This window comes from Hyperoodon ampullatus, assembly GCF_949752795.1.
Source record: "Hyperoodon ampullatus genome assembly, chromosome: 7".
NCBI lineage: Eukaryota > Metazoa > Chordata > Mammalia > Artiodactyla > Ziphiidae > Hyperoodon > Hyperoodon ampullatus.
In genome coordinates, this window is record NC_136920.1 from 41,567,731 (window position 1) to 41,582,795 (window position 15,065).

General features: G+C 41.6%; 1 protein-coding gene across 3 annotated transcripts in view; it reads right to left on the bottom strand.

Moving 5' to 3' along the window:
- The window catches only part of FAT3 (FAT atypical cadherin 3), a gene marked incomplete at both ends in the record, with an annotated part of 565,070 nt that overhangs the window by 64,803 nt on the left and 485,202 nt on the right, over window positions 1–15,065 (bottom strand). The window lies entirely within an intron of this gene.

Sequence of the window (15,065 nt, forward strand, 5' to 3'; positions counted from 1 at the left end):
TAATTGGTCTAATGCTATCACTGCATGTCACGACGTGTTATATTAAGGTATAACATTAATCCATCATTTTGCGTCTGTGTTTTTAAGTACGTAATTCTCTTCTCCAATTTGCACTTAATTTAATGAGGACGGAGCTACTTAGCTTCTTAAGATGCTGAAATGCCAGACTACCAAGAGAAGTATGATTTTCATTGCATGTGAAGTTTCTGCTCATTAACTGTGGCACATGGAGCAGGCAGGCCTTCAGAGGATTAAAATCAAGTAAACAGAGAACGCTTAAAATCCCGATTTGCTCAAAGGAAGTTACAGGTAGTGGCATTTTGTGGAGTGGGGTGAGAGGAAAGAAATAGCATGTACAAATTCCCAGAGAGAAGGCTATGAAATCCTGGGGTGGGTGGGTTGCCAGGGGCATCTATATTCCCTCCCTTGGAAGATTTCTAAATGGAGGCTAGGTTCCTCTCAACTGGGCCAAATGAAAAGAGGGACTATTTGGGGAGCATGGACTGTACAGAAAAGTCAAAGTTTTAAATGCTTAGGAATGAAGGCAGTGTGGTGCAGTCTTGGAAGACAGGAGATCTTGCTTGTAGCCCATGGGTTTCCCAAGTATACTCATGTAGCTTAACCTCGTTGGGTCTCAGGTGTCTTCATTTTTAAAATGATAGAACCTAGTCCATTGAAGTGTAAGATGATCTTCCAGCACTGTGATTCATTTGCAAGTTAATTAATGGAGTTGGTTTCATTTTTATTTTCAAAGGGCTGACCCTCTCCTCCAACTGGCCATTAAGTTGCTGGACCTGGGCATAAATGGGCTGAGTCACCAAAGGAAAAGTCACGTTCAACCCAGTGATGATGAGCTATTGGACTCTTCTGGATGGGATGAAAACTTAACACAGTAGTTTCATACCATTCAGTTACATGTTGAGAGTTCACACATATAGTTTACAGCAAGGTTTTTATACCTCAGCGAGAAATAACACCCACTGCTAGGATCATCCCCAAGGATCTCACCTAGTGTCAGAAGAACTCAGCTTGATACTTGAGATTGTTAGAGGTGTTAGATTCAGCACCAAAACCAAATGGCCAGAGCAGCCAACACTGCAAGTACACTGAGACTTTTTTTTACCTGGTCTTTAAAAATGTTTTCTCCCCTCCTTCTGAGATCAAGCTCCCTGGGCTTAAGGAACCTACAAGAGCTCTGCTCTTACTCAGGGGGCCTCATGTTGGCTGCTGCTTTGACTCTGTCAGGGCAGGGCCGTGTCTGTGACCTTCACACTCTATCCTCCAGTGCCTGCACAGGATCTGGCCTGTAGGCAGCACACAGAAAATGGGGGTTGTACTAAATTGCTGTAAACTGGCTTTTCTAAAGGGACTTGAATTTATACAGAATAGATATCTGGGGAAAAAGTAATCTGAAACAGTCTCAACAATCATACTCTAGAAATACTTTTAATTTTGGTTCTAATCATTTGCTTTCATATCAGCTTTATTGAATACTGAGGTGTCATAATTTATGTACAATAACCTGAACACATTTTAAGCGTCTAGCTCATAAATTCTGAGAAATGTACATCTCCGTGGAACCACTATCCACATTAAGATACAGATCATTGCAATTGTCGCTTACAGTTCCTTCATGTCCCATCGCTGTCAGTCCCTCAATCCCATGACCTAGGCAATCTAATAAGTTGTTCTGAACCAACACTTTCCCCCGCCTTCATGAATGTCTATTTATCAGTGCTTGAAATCCCACAAGTACATCTAGATTTCAGTCTTTAGGACCCAGGCGTGGTGATTAAGACACATTCTTATTTAAGCTATAAGGATTACCTTTTGAAGAAAAATGTTAAACAAAGCTTTGCTTCTTGTATATGTCATTGCATTTCTTTGCAATAGCCTTATCCTTAAAATATAATACTTTTGAGAAGCACAAGCGTTCTGTCTTTCTCACCAGAGACCCTGGCTATGACCCTCCCATTTGATAAGGATTTGTCAAGTGCCACTTGTTTGACTATTCCAGGCACCATGCTGAGGTGAAGTGGAGCCCAAAAGATGCTTCCCTAATTCTAGGAGCTTAGCAACTTGACAAGGAATTACATAAACTATTAACTATGCATTAAAGTAATATCTTAGCTATCAGATAGTTTAGGGTTTCCTGCATGTCTTCCAATCCTACCTGAACTGGAATGTTGAGTTCTTTTGATTCTACCTCTGAGAGACCTCTTGAATGTCTGTGGCCAGGACTCACTGTCAGGCAAGGCTCCACCTTCTCTCAGCTACACTGTTGCAAGGGACCCCTAATTGCAAACTCGGACTCCATCCCTTCCTGGTTAAATTTAACCAGAGTTAAGTTCCTAAAACGCTGGGTCCAGTCCTGCCCCACCTGCTCAAGATAGTTACCGACTTCTCACTTCTTACAGCAAGAAGTAAAAACGATTGAGAATGGCTTTCCAGTCCTTTCCAGTCTGGTCCCAGCCCACACTCTCCAGGTCATTTCCTGCTCCACTTCCCTGTTGGGTGGTCTACTGCAGTCACTCCTGAAGACACACTCACATTTACCCTTGCAGGCCTCTGCTCATGCTTTCCCTTCTACTCAGAACATCCTCTTCCCCGCCTTCACTTGTCAAAATCCTACATATTCTTTGCAGGGTCTCCTCTGGGACAGCATCCTTAACTTCCCCAGTTGCTCCCTTCCCTTTGCTTCCTTAACATCATTATTGCATTCTCATTAGTTATATTTATATCCTTTCTCCCACTAGATTAATGTATCATTTAGGCAGAAGGACCGTGTCTTTTTTTTTCCTTTCCACTTTACTTTTTCCCCCAGTTTTATTGAGATATAACTGACATATAGCCCTGTATACGTTTAAGGTGTACATAATGATGTGACTTACATATATCATGAAATGATTACCACAGTAAGTTTAGTGAATAGCCATCCTCTCAGGTAGATACAAAATTTTTTTAAAAAAGAAAAAAAAATCTTTTCTTCGTGATGAGAACTCACATAGGATTTGCTCTCTTAACAACTTTCATATATCACATACAGCAGTGTTCATTATACTTATCATGTTGTACCTTACATCCCTAATACTTATTTATCTTATAACTATAATGGGAAGTTTGTACCTTTTGACTGCCTCCATCTGATACTCCCCACTCCCACCCCCTGCTAAGGGACTGTGTTTTATTATCTTTGTATCCTGGTTCTGAGTCCAGGGCCTGGCACACAACAGGAGAGAATGAATGTTGAACTGCAGAAGGAACATCCAGGGGACCACAGCAAGCGTATGATGAGCCTGCTAACAGGATGAAGGTAGGGGTGGTGTGCACACTGGTGTTACATGCCCACCGCAAATGCATAGGCCAAAGAACTGAAGAGGCTCCAAACAGTGCGAAGAGGAGAAGTCAGAAATATTTAACACTAAAAATGTACATAAAACATTCATAGATTATATACAAAGCTATTGCTAAATAGATGTTCTCATTTGTGAAATAAACTAGTAACTACACAATTTTCCAAGAATAAGGACTGGCTGAATAAAGCACAGTACATTCATATCAAAGAATACTATATATATCATTACGTAAAAGTATAAAAGAGTATATAGTGACACAGAAATATGTTTGCAAGCCAGTGAAAAAAGCAGATTACAAAACAGTATCTAGTTTAGCAGCCCATTTTTGTAAAGAACAAGGTGGAAGGGACTTCTATCAAAATGGTAACATTGGTTAGAATTGACTGTTTTTTTCTTTTTGTCTGTCCTTCCAGATTTTACACAGTAGACACAGATCATGTTTGTAATAAGTAAATGAACTATTATAAAACTCATGTACATAGAAAATAATTCTTTAGTATCCATCTTAGAGAGTAGTCAAATTTTCAGGTTATTTTCCAGGCCAGTTTATTTCTCAATATACATACTAGAAATAATTGTAGAAAAAGGTATTTTTATAAGATTCTTTTTATGGATCTTTCCATTCCTCATTTTAGTTTCTGCTCAGAAAGGCACTGACTTTACTTAGAAAATCACTTTTTTTGGGTCAAAGTTCTTATTATAAAGTTATTTCAAGTGATACATTCTTAAAACTATTTAAGCAGTAGAAGAAAGTTGCAAGCCTCAAATTCTTCTCTCATTGTCTGTGGGAGGCAAATAAAATTCTATCACAGTGAAAGAGCTCAAACTGAACGTTCTTTTCTGTCTTTAAAATATGCCTTCAGATGATAGGAAATAAAGTAGAAAGTTGCCCTGAGGAGTTCCCTGGAATTGCAATTACTTCTGAAATCAGAAATGACTTTTAAATAGACTCTCTAATTATGTCTGCTTTAAGTGCCTTTTAAAAGTTTTTCATTGGGTGATAACTAATCCTGGCACACTCCCACATGCAAAATACCAACTCTGCGGGTCAGTAGTCCCTTTTGACTCTTTTTGAATAGTCAAAAAAAAAAAAAAAAAAAAAAAGACAGAAGGTAGCACCAGCCACAGAGTAAGGGAGATCCTGAGTGTACCATAAACTTCTTGGGGACTTGTCAGTTGGGCTGGCACCAGCTCTGCTGGGTAAGACTGGCCACAAGATGTGAGTTCTCACAGAACATAAAAATGCAGGGGTCTCTGTGTGTGTGTGTGTGTGTGTGTGTGTGTGTGTGTGTTTCTGTTTATCCTTCATAAATTCATTTATTTATTTTTTTATTGGGGTATGGTTTTTTTACAATGTTGTGTTAGTTTCTGCTGTACAGCGAAGTGAATCAGCTATATGTATACATATATTCCCTCTTTTTTGGATTACTCAGCCATTAAAAGGAACGAAATTGGGTCATTTGTAGAGACGTGGATGGACCTAGAGTCTGTCATACAGAGTGAAGTAAGTCAGAAAGAGAAAAACAAATATCTTATATTAACACATATATGTGGAATCTAGGGACACTTGTTTAAAAAATGTTAACAAATGACTTATTTACAAAACAGAAACAGACTCACAGAGAAAACAAACTTATGGTTACCAAAGGAGGAGGCATTAACACATACACACTACTATATATAAAATAAACAACAAGGACCTACTGTATAGCACAGGGAACTATATTAAATATTTTGTAATAACCTGTAATGGAAAAGAATATATATATATATGTATAGACATATACATACATATACATATATATATATGTATATATCTGAGTCACTTTGCTGTACACACCTGAAACAAACATAATATTGTAAATCAACTATACTTCAATTACAAAAAAGAGTGAAGAAGTTCAATGCAGCCACAGCAGAACATTAAACCAAAATGGGGCCCTTCTAAACATGGGGCCCTGTACAGTTGCAAAGGCTGCACACCGATAAAGCTGGCCCCATTGCTGAGACTGCCTTCTGTGATCTCTCAAAAGTTGCAGCTCGGGCTTCCCTGGTGGCGCAGTGCCGCCTGCCGATGCAGGAGACACGGGTTCGTGCCCCGGTCCGGGAAGATCCCACATGCCAAGGAGCGGCTGGGCCCGTGAGCCATGGCCGCTGAGCCTGCACATCTGGAGCCTGTACTCCGCAATGGGAGAGGCCACAACAGTGAGAGGCCCGCGTACCGCAAAAAAAAAAAAAAAAAAAAAAAGTTGCATTTCATCAGGGTATAACTCTTTCAAGCATCTATGACTTGGCCCTTTGCTAACTGGGATAGTCAATAGATAATAAATTTATTAATTTATTTTATAAATAAATCAATCCATCAACCATGTACTTAAAACTCCATCTCTATTGGGGCACAGAACTTCTATGCTGAACTGCTACTCAGCAGTAAAACTAAAAATGTTTCCTGGGTGGGTTGTTGACTCTGACCATTGGATCAATTCATTCATCCATCCAATAAATATTCACAGGACTTCTGCCGTATGGTAGGCACTGGGGATACAAACAAGAAGGTCACAGCATCTCTACCCTCAAATGTCTCCTATTTCTCAGGAGACAAACATGTATATAGCTGATTGTTGGAGAGAGGTGGCCAGGGGAAGTTTCCCAGAGATGGAAACAACTGAATTGAACCATGAAGGAAAGACAGGAGTTGTCAGGAGTACCAAAGTGGGAAAGTGACAAGAAGAAAGGGCATTTTGGGCGATGGGAACATATGTGAAGTTAAGAAAGATGAAATTGCAAGGGGCACTCAGAGAAGGGTTAAGGGGTCAGTATTGCAAAATTACACATTTAGAAGGGCAGGTGCTGAAGCTGTCTGTTTTCGGAGCTGCTAGCAAATTACCAGAGCTGTTATAAACAATTATAGCTATAGTAAATGAAAAACTGGGCAGAAGTTAATGGATAAATTAGCAGAGAGAGAAGAAGGAAGATCAGAAGGGGTGAGATGGAGAGGGTGTGTGGGTGGGAAGTGCTATGTAATACGGGAGAAGTTATTCCAAGAGCTCCCCACTGATGATGGACAACATAATTGCCCCCATCAAGGAGTCTTCACAAGGTGAAATGATAGCATGTATCCTAAAGCAGAGCTGATAAGCACACTCCACTGACCTTAACATACCCTGCAGAGGCACCAAGCCAAAGCTGGGGTCCTTGGATTCTGCACAAAATGCTCAGGGGTGACTGGAAATTCCTCCAGACATCTAGCGCTCCCTTAAACCCATCCTGTGTACTGCTGTGTGTTGGATCAGGATTGATTCAAAGGAGCAGCTCAGAAGGCTGTGACCAACCTGTGGCATCTATGGATGAGACAGCGTGTGTACGTGTGAATTCACGGGAATGAGTCACAGAGATTAACTCTTAGAAATCAGAACTCCCTGCCTATAGGTGGCTGCTGAAACAGTTCACTAAGATACTCCTTTCTGAAAGGAATGTGCTGTTTTATTTGATAACTATTGTTTTGACCTCCCCCTGCTTGGAAGATTTTAAAAAGAGTAATAATAATAACTTACATGTGTCCAATGCAAAGACTCCTAAACCAGGCAAGACATCACAGTCAACTATAGAAAAAAAAATGTACGTCCAGACCCATCTCAGACTTCCTGAATCAGATTTTGGAGATGGAGACCTGGCCTGTATGTTTATTTTTAAAAACTCCCAAGGGGATTCTGGTGTACAGCCAGGGTTGACAACCAGTTTGTCTGATTTTTGTGTGTTATTTTATCTCTGCTGCTGGATTCTGGATTTGGGAGGGGGTAGTTCCTAGGGCCCTAATCAACTGAAGGCATCCTATTTTCTTGGGCATAGGGGAGGTCAGTCCATTCCCAAATTAAGCCCTGTGTGACAGAAATATTATCTCCAATGACTGGAGAGGGGAATTTCCAGCCTCTGAGATTTCTACACAAGGGAGCCCAGGCTCTGTGTGTAAAAACACCTGAGGAAGGAATCCACATATGTTCTAGACATGACGTTAGGGAATTTAGGTGGAATGTCTATTTAGTTCTCCCAACAACTTGGCAGTTCAGCAGATATGTATCGAGCATGTACTGGGTGGCTGGTGCCTTGCCTGCACTCGTGACTGGGCTGGTATGCCAGCCCTCCAGGAGCTCTGGAGTGAAAACAAGGAATTAATATCTCATTTTTCCAGGGAGGAAGAGGAGTTCAGAGGGGCTGGGGAACTTATTTAAAGCCAGACAGTTAGTAAGGGTTGGAACTGGGATATTTAATCTGGTCTCATCCCAAAGCCCCTTTGTGATTCCCAAAGTGACAGGACAATGTGACCCAGAGGTGATGGGGTGTCACAGTCTGCCACATAGCTGCATGTATTGCAGCAGACATCCTGATGCTGGTGGAAGGTAAAGAATTCAGGAAGGGTTTTATGGCACCCTGGAGCTCTTTACTCAGGACTATTACCCATTTTACAAACGCCTTGGGAGGGGGCACCAAGCCTTTTTGAACTTCAGTTTCTCCATCTGTCAGTGGGAGTATGAAGGTCTGTCCTAGCTGTAGCAAGATTACATGCATGAGGGCTTGGGGCTCTTTGGAGAAAGGCTTCAAGCATGAGATTATCTTTTTTGATATCTACAACAGACAAAGGGCTTTGGCTACAATGTGCTCCAGAGAACGGCTCATGTCTCTGTCTTTAGGGGGATTATTTAGTTTTTACAAACATTTTAACAGTTTCTCAGCTGCCTTCAAAGATTTAATACTTCAGAAAATAGCAGGACTTGAAAGTTAAGGGAATAAATCATAAGAGTTCTTAAAAAAAAAAGAAAATAGCAGGGCTTTGGGGAAGGAAAAAAAACATATTAAATCACTGATTTATGCAGCTTAGAGGTAATAATTTCTAAGGCGTTAAGGAAAGACATAGAATACATGATATTTAAGAGCACACAGGCTGACATCAGAATTGAATCCTTCTCAAAACATCTTCTGGAATATGTATATTTATATATGTATAACTGAACCACTTTGCTGTACACCTGAAACTAACATAACATTGTAAATCAACTATATTTCAATAAATTTTTTTTTAATTTTAAAAATAAAATAAAATTTTCATCTCTGTCCGAAGAATTGATGAAGCTATTAAAAGCTATTAAAATATATAAAAAAAACCCCACAACATCTTCTGGTAGAAATGACTAGAGAATAGAAAAGAGCATTGCACTGAGGTATCAGGGTACCCTCCTTTTAGATCCAGCTCTGCCACTAACGAAGTCATCTTGGGTAAGTCTCTTTATCTCTGAGCCCCAGTTCCCTTCTCAGAAAAAGAAGGGTTTTGACTGGATTTAGTCTCAGGTCCTTCCCAGCATAACATTCCAAGATCTATAAGGACTATGATTCACAGAAGGAGTAGGCCTAGTGCCCCAGGGAGAATCCATGAATCCAGGAGAACAGCAGCAAAGAGCAGCCAACAGCTGTTACGTCATCACTCACCCTGCCCACGTCATGGCAGCCATGTTCCCAGCTTGGCTGAGCCACTTCTCCTGGAGGGAAGGCCCTGTTTTGATTGCCCCTGGCCCACTTGAGCCCTCCTTCCCTCTGGGTAAAGCCTGTGAAAGGATAATGGCTATGATGGGGAATTCTTAAGGATTTGTGGGTAGAATTCAGGAGGTCCATGAACTTGCACTAGTGTATTAGTTCTCTATTGCTCCATGCCAAACTACCCCAGAACTTAGCAGCATGAAACAACAAATATTAATACCTCGTCGTTTCTGTGGGGCAGGAATGGCTTAGCTGGCTCTCTGTGGCTCAAGGTTTCTCATGAGGCTTCAGTCAAGCTGTTGGGCAGGGCTGCAGTTTCATCTGAAGGTTCCAGTGGACGCGGGCATGGGGTCCACTTTCAAGTTCACTCATGCAATCGTTGGTGGTACTGAGTCCCTTGGCATGTGGGCCCCTCACAGGGCTGCCTCACCATATCCTAGCTCTCTTCCCCAGAGTGAGCGATGCAAGAGAGAGTCAGAGGGAGTGCTTTGCCCAGAATTGTGTCCCCCACCAAATCCGAATGTTGAAGAGCTAACCCTTAATGTGACTGTATTTAGAGATAGGGCTTTTAGGAGATATTAAGGTTCAAGAGGTCATAAGGGTGGGGTCCTAGCCCAACAAGATTGGTGGCCTATAAGAAGAGGAAGGCAGAGAGAGCTCTTTCCCTCTCTGCACACACCAAGGAAAGGTCATGTGAGCGCCAGTGAGAAGGCAGCCACTTGTGAGCCAGGAACTGACCATGCTGGCACCCTGAGCTGACATCCAGCCTCCAGAACTGAGAACATTAGTTTCTGCTGTTTAAGCCCCTCAGTCTATGGTATCTTGTTATGGCAGCCCAGGCAGACTAATACAGAGAGCATGCCCAAGAGGGAAGTCACAGTCTTTCTGTAAGCTTATCTCAGAAGTGATATCAGCCATCACTTCTACCATATTCTATTCATTAGAAGTGAATCAGGAGTCAGTATGTCCAGCGGACTCTCGAGGAGAGAGATGGGAAGACCAAGAGGTAGGGGGGTGGTCCTTGGGGGTCATCTTAGAAGCTGCCTACCACCGAGGGAAAAATTTACATCTTTATTTTCATTAACCTCTAACTGGATTTAGCACAACATTCAATGGTAAATGTTGGCAACCGATCACTGTAGTATGAGCAGCAGCTGTGCTTTTGTGACCAACAGAAATCACAACTATTTTCATAATTTATAGTTGTGGCACATACCCCCCCCCCCCGCTTACCACTACTCCAAAATATAAAAGTTATGAGATCTACTGTGCTAGATCTTATTTAATGTATTAAGGCAGAACTTCATATTACTATATAACAAGTTTAAAAAATATTTGGACCCCATTTCTTCTGTCACTTTTTGTATTTTATTTTATGAATTGTAAAACATTATCCTGAGACACAATCTGTAGGTGTCACCAAACTGTCAAAGTACGGGTGGCACAAAAAGTTTAGGAATCCCTAAGCAAGTGGCTCTTCAAGTGCAGTCCTGGGACAGCAGCATTAATATCGCCTGGGAATTAGTCCAATTTCCAACAAGCTCTCAGGTGATACTCTTGGTCCAGGGACCACTTTTTGAAAACCACTGCCCTTGACTAAAATATAACTATTGATATCTATTAACCAAGCCTCCTTTGGTGCCACTAACTAGTTTTTCTTTCAGGGCAAGTTCACCCTTCAGAGTTTATTCATATGTTAAATAGAACAATAACAAAAATATCTGCCAACCTGCAGAAGTTGTTGTGAGAAGAGGAAATAATGTATCTGCAGTACTTGGCACGGTGCCTGGTATGTAGTAGAAGCTCACAAAGTAAATGTTGTTAGTCGTATTATGATTATTTTCATTTAAAATTCTTAGCAATCCCCAGTCTTGCCTTTCGGGGCTTAAGAGTAGAAGAGAAGAGATATGCAAGCAGTTCCATGTAAGGAAAATCTTGAGATGCTGCTGGAGATTAGAGCAGGATATCCAGCTGCAAAGAGGGCAGATGTGGCTCAATGTAGTTCCCTCCTTTCTAGTCACTCTTGGATGAGCCTCTCACTCACCCTTCAAGCTTGGCAAAGCAAGCACTACTCCTGTCCTTCTAACATTATACTGATAGAAGAGGAAACAGTCTGGGGGAGACCAGTTACTAGCCGAAGGTCATGAAGCTTGCACACAGCACAGGGCACTAATCATCCAGGGCTTTCTACACACCCATGTGGCCTCTTGATCTCTGGTTACTAGGAGATGTGTCCCTTAAGGACATTTAGGGATTAACCCCATGATATGCAGGGTCCTGAGGAGGCCAGGGCTGCTGGCTCAGCGGAGCTATGAGGCTGCCAAGAAGCTATCTACTTGGGAAGTCTTAAAAGAGAAAAATGGCAGGCCACCTGCATGCCTCCATTGTGGGATACATGGGTACCTCCAACTTCCTTCACAGACTCCACAGACTGACACTTCTCTCTGCCCCACACAGCCGGGTGCCAAAGGCTATGGAAAAGGAATGCTTCAGAATTTACCTCTTTTGTCAGGTGTGACATTTTTCTTTTGCTTTTGGGGCCCAGTGTAAAGGTAGCATATTCAGCTAAGTCCTTCCAAGAGTACATGCTGAATGGATATTTGTTTTCCTCCATGAGACTAGAAGGTGATGATGAAAGACTTAAAATCAAACTCCATTACAGGGACCTCTGTGAGACCAGAAGGGTGACGAGGGAATATTTAAAACCTAACACCATCCCAGGAGTTGAAGCTTTGGCCATCATATCTGAAGGTAAGGGAGAGCTCCAGTAGACAAATGTTTCTGACTCTGACAGACTGGTCTGAATGACCCTCCCTCAGACTTCATCCCAGGATGATGCAGGAAACAGCCAGCCCAGAGCGCTCGACCCACATGCTTTTCTGTCATCCTTCCAGCACTTTGTGGTGCACTTGCACTTAACTCATCTCTTAGCTGTTCTTCCTGAGTCTTTTTTCACGGCTCAACAAGTGGCAGCCACACAAGGCTAGGAATGTGTCAGAAGAGGCAAGAAACAACTGGAGAGATTCATTTAAAGTGGTTTGGTCAGAAAGATCTCTATTTAATAACCCTCAGTGGTTATTTTTGTGAACATTCCTCTCAGGTAAATAATTTCCTGCTCCTTCATGAGGAGCTACACGCTCAGAGCAAATGATGCTCTGAGATACTGGGCCAGCCCTTCATTCCGACAAGATCCATTCTCTGGAAAACCAAGTTCATTCCAGCTTCTGTCCCATGAGAGCACGCTTGGAGTCATGATGCCATCTATCTCCCTCGTGAAATATGCAGAAAATGAATCCCCAACATGGACTGCAAGCTTACATTACTACAGTGAATGACAGTGCAAAATTAAGGATGCTGAGGGCTGCTGGAAAACAAACACTTGGGTAAAAATGGAAAAGTTCTGGGAATTCCCTGGTGGTCCAGAGGTTGGGACTCTGCACTTCCTGGTTGGGGAGCTAGGATCCCACAGGCTACGCGATGCAGTCAGAAAAAAAAAATGGAAAAGTTCTGTCAAGAGATACGTGTACTCTGTTTCTTTCCTGTTCTCTGTTAATATGAGGATCTAACTATTAACTTTAGAGAGAAAAGCATCATTCTGGAAGACTCTGAGAGAGAACTTCTCATCTTTTCTATTTATGTAATTCACTCTACTGGTTGGATCTGTTCATTTCCATAACCCAGCACCTACAGAGCCCTCAGTGGGTGAGGAATTTCTCTTCCCCACTTCTTGGTGACTCCCTCTCATGTTGCCTTTAGCCCCTGAAACTAGCTCCCTTCCCTCACCTCAGAGCGCCCAGCCCAGTTGCCGCCATGTTAGTCTCCTGTTACCACATGGAGATGTCTGAGGGTGGATGTGTGCCTCCTAACTGGGTTATCCTCAGCATCTCCCTCTAAGTTTCTTCCTTTGAGTGTCAGTTTTTTTTTTTCTTTTTGCCCCTCTCCTTCTTTTGATTTCTAAAGTCAAGTGGTCTCTCCAAATTGCTGAGGCTCAACCTCCCTACTCATATGAGTAATGCTACCCTCTCCAGTCTCTTTGGGACCTGCTGGGGCAGTTGTCCTTTCCTGCTTTCATCACTGTGGCAGAGACAACGAGTGCTCACCAAATACCCCATGGCCTCTCCTACATTCCCCAGCCTCTTCTGCCTACTTCTGGGCAAGGGAAAGTGACAGAGTGATGTGGGTCTCTCCCAGACTGAGTTAGCTAAAAGCCTGTGTGCCTCCTTCATCCCTCTCCTCTCCTGCTGCAGTGACCTTGGGCACGAAAGGTCAAGAAGATGCTGATTTCAGGATGGAGGGACCAGATCTCCACGTCACTGAATGAACTCATGCTAACCTGTACTTCGGGGCAAGAATTAAACTTTTGCTGGACTAAGCCACTGAGATTTTTAAAAAGTTACCTCAGTCTCGTCAAGCCTATCTTGGCTAATACAATCCTCATCTCTTTCTTTCTCTTTTGCTACTGGATCGTTCCCCTTTTCTTGACCCAATTTCAAGCCCCCACCCCCTTTTTTTTTAACATCTTTATTGGAGTATAATTGCTTTACAATGGTCTGTTAGTTTCTGCTATATAACAAAGTGAATCAGCTATACATATACATATATCCCCATATCTCCTGCCTCTTGCATCTCCCTTGCTCCCACCCTCCCTATCTCAACCCTCTAGGTGGTCACAAAGCACCAAGCTAATCTCCCTGTGCTATGCGGCTGCTTCCCACTAGCTATCGATTTTACATTTGGTAGTGTATATATGTTCAAGCCACTCTCTCACTTCGTCCCAGCTTACCCTTCCCCCTCCCCATGTCCTCAAGTCCATTCTCTAGTAGGTCTGCATCTTTATTCCCATCTCGTCCTTAGGTTCTTCATGAAGATTTTTTTTTTTAGATTCCATATATATGTGTTAACATATGGTATTTGTTTTTCTCTGTCTGACTTACTTCAGTCTGTATGACAGTCTCTAGGTCCATCCACCTCATTAAAAATAACTCAATTTCGTTCCTTTTTATGGCTGAGCAATATTCCATTGTATATATGTGCCACATCTTCCTTACCCATTCATCTGTCAATGGACACTTACGTTGCTTCTACGTCCTGGCTATTGTAAATAGAGCTGCAATGAACATTTTGGTACATGACTCTGTTTGAATTATCCAAAATTGTATCCAAAAGATACATGAACCCCAATGTTCATTGCAGCACTATTTACAAAGCCAAGACATGGAAGCAACCTAAATGTCCATTGAGAGAGGAATGGACAAAAAGATGTGGTACATATATACAATGGAATATTACTTAGCCACAAATAAGAATGAAATAATGTCATTAGCAGCAACATGGATGGACCTAGAAATTATCATACTAAGTGAAGTAAGTCAGGCAGAGAAAAACAAATATCATATGATATTGCTTATATGTGGAATCTAAAAGAATGGTACAAAAGAACTTATTTACAAAACAGAAACAGACTCACAGACTTTGAAAACAAACTTATGATTACCAAAGGGGAAACATGGGGGGAGGGATAAATTAGGAGTCTGGGATTAACATACACACACTACTATATATAAAACAGATAATCAACAAAGACCTACTGTATAGTGTAGGGAACTCTACTCAATATTCTGTAATAACCTATATGGGAAAAAATCTGCAAAAGAATGAATATAGGTATATGTATAAGTGAATCACTTTACTGTACACCTGAAACTAACACAACATTGTAAATCAACTGTAGTCCAATATAAAATAGAAATTAAATTAAAAAATAAGCAAAATTCCTACTTTTACAGATGCAACTCTTTTATAACATTGATTCCATTTTTCTTTTTTTTTTACCAGCTGTTTTATTTATTTATTTATTTATTTTTTATTTTTTGCTTTATAACAAATTTAATCAGTTATACATATACATATGTTCCCATATCCCCTCCCTTTTGCGTCTCCCTCCCACCCTCTCTATCCCACCCCTCCAGGTGGTCACAAAGCACCAAGCTGATCTCCCTGTGCTATGCGGCTGCTTCCCACTAGCTATCTACCTTTCTTTGAATGTTCTTTTGTCCTTGCCTGTTTCCCACTATGACTGTAAACCCCTCGAAGGCAAAGCCTCCCTACTCTGTCATGATTAACAAACTTGTTATCTTTATTCCCGACTTCTTCCTGAAGGACTGTACTTTAGTTCCCAAT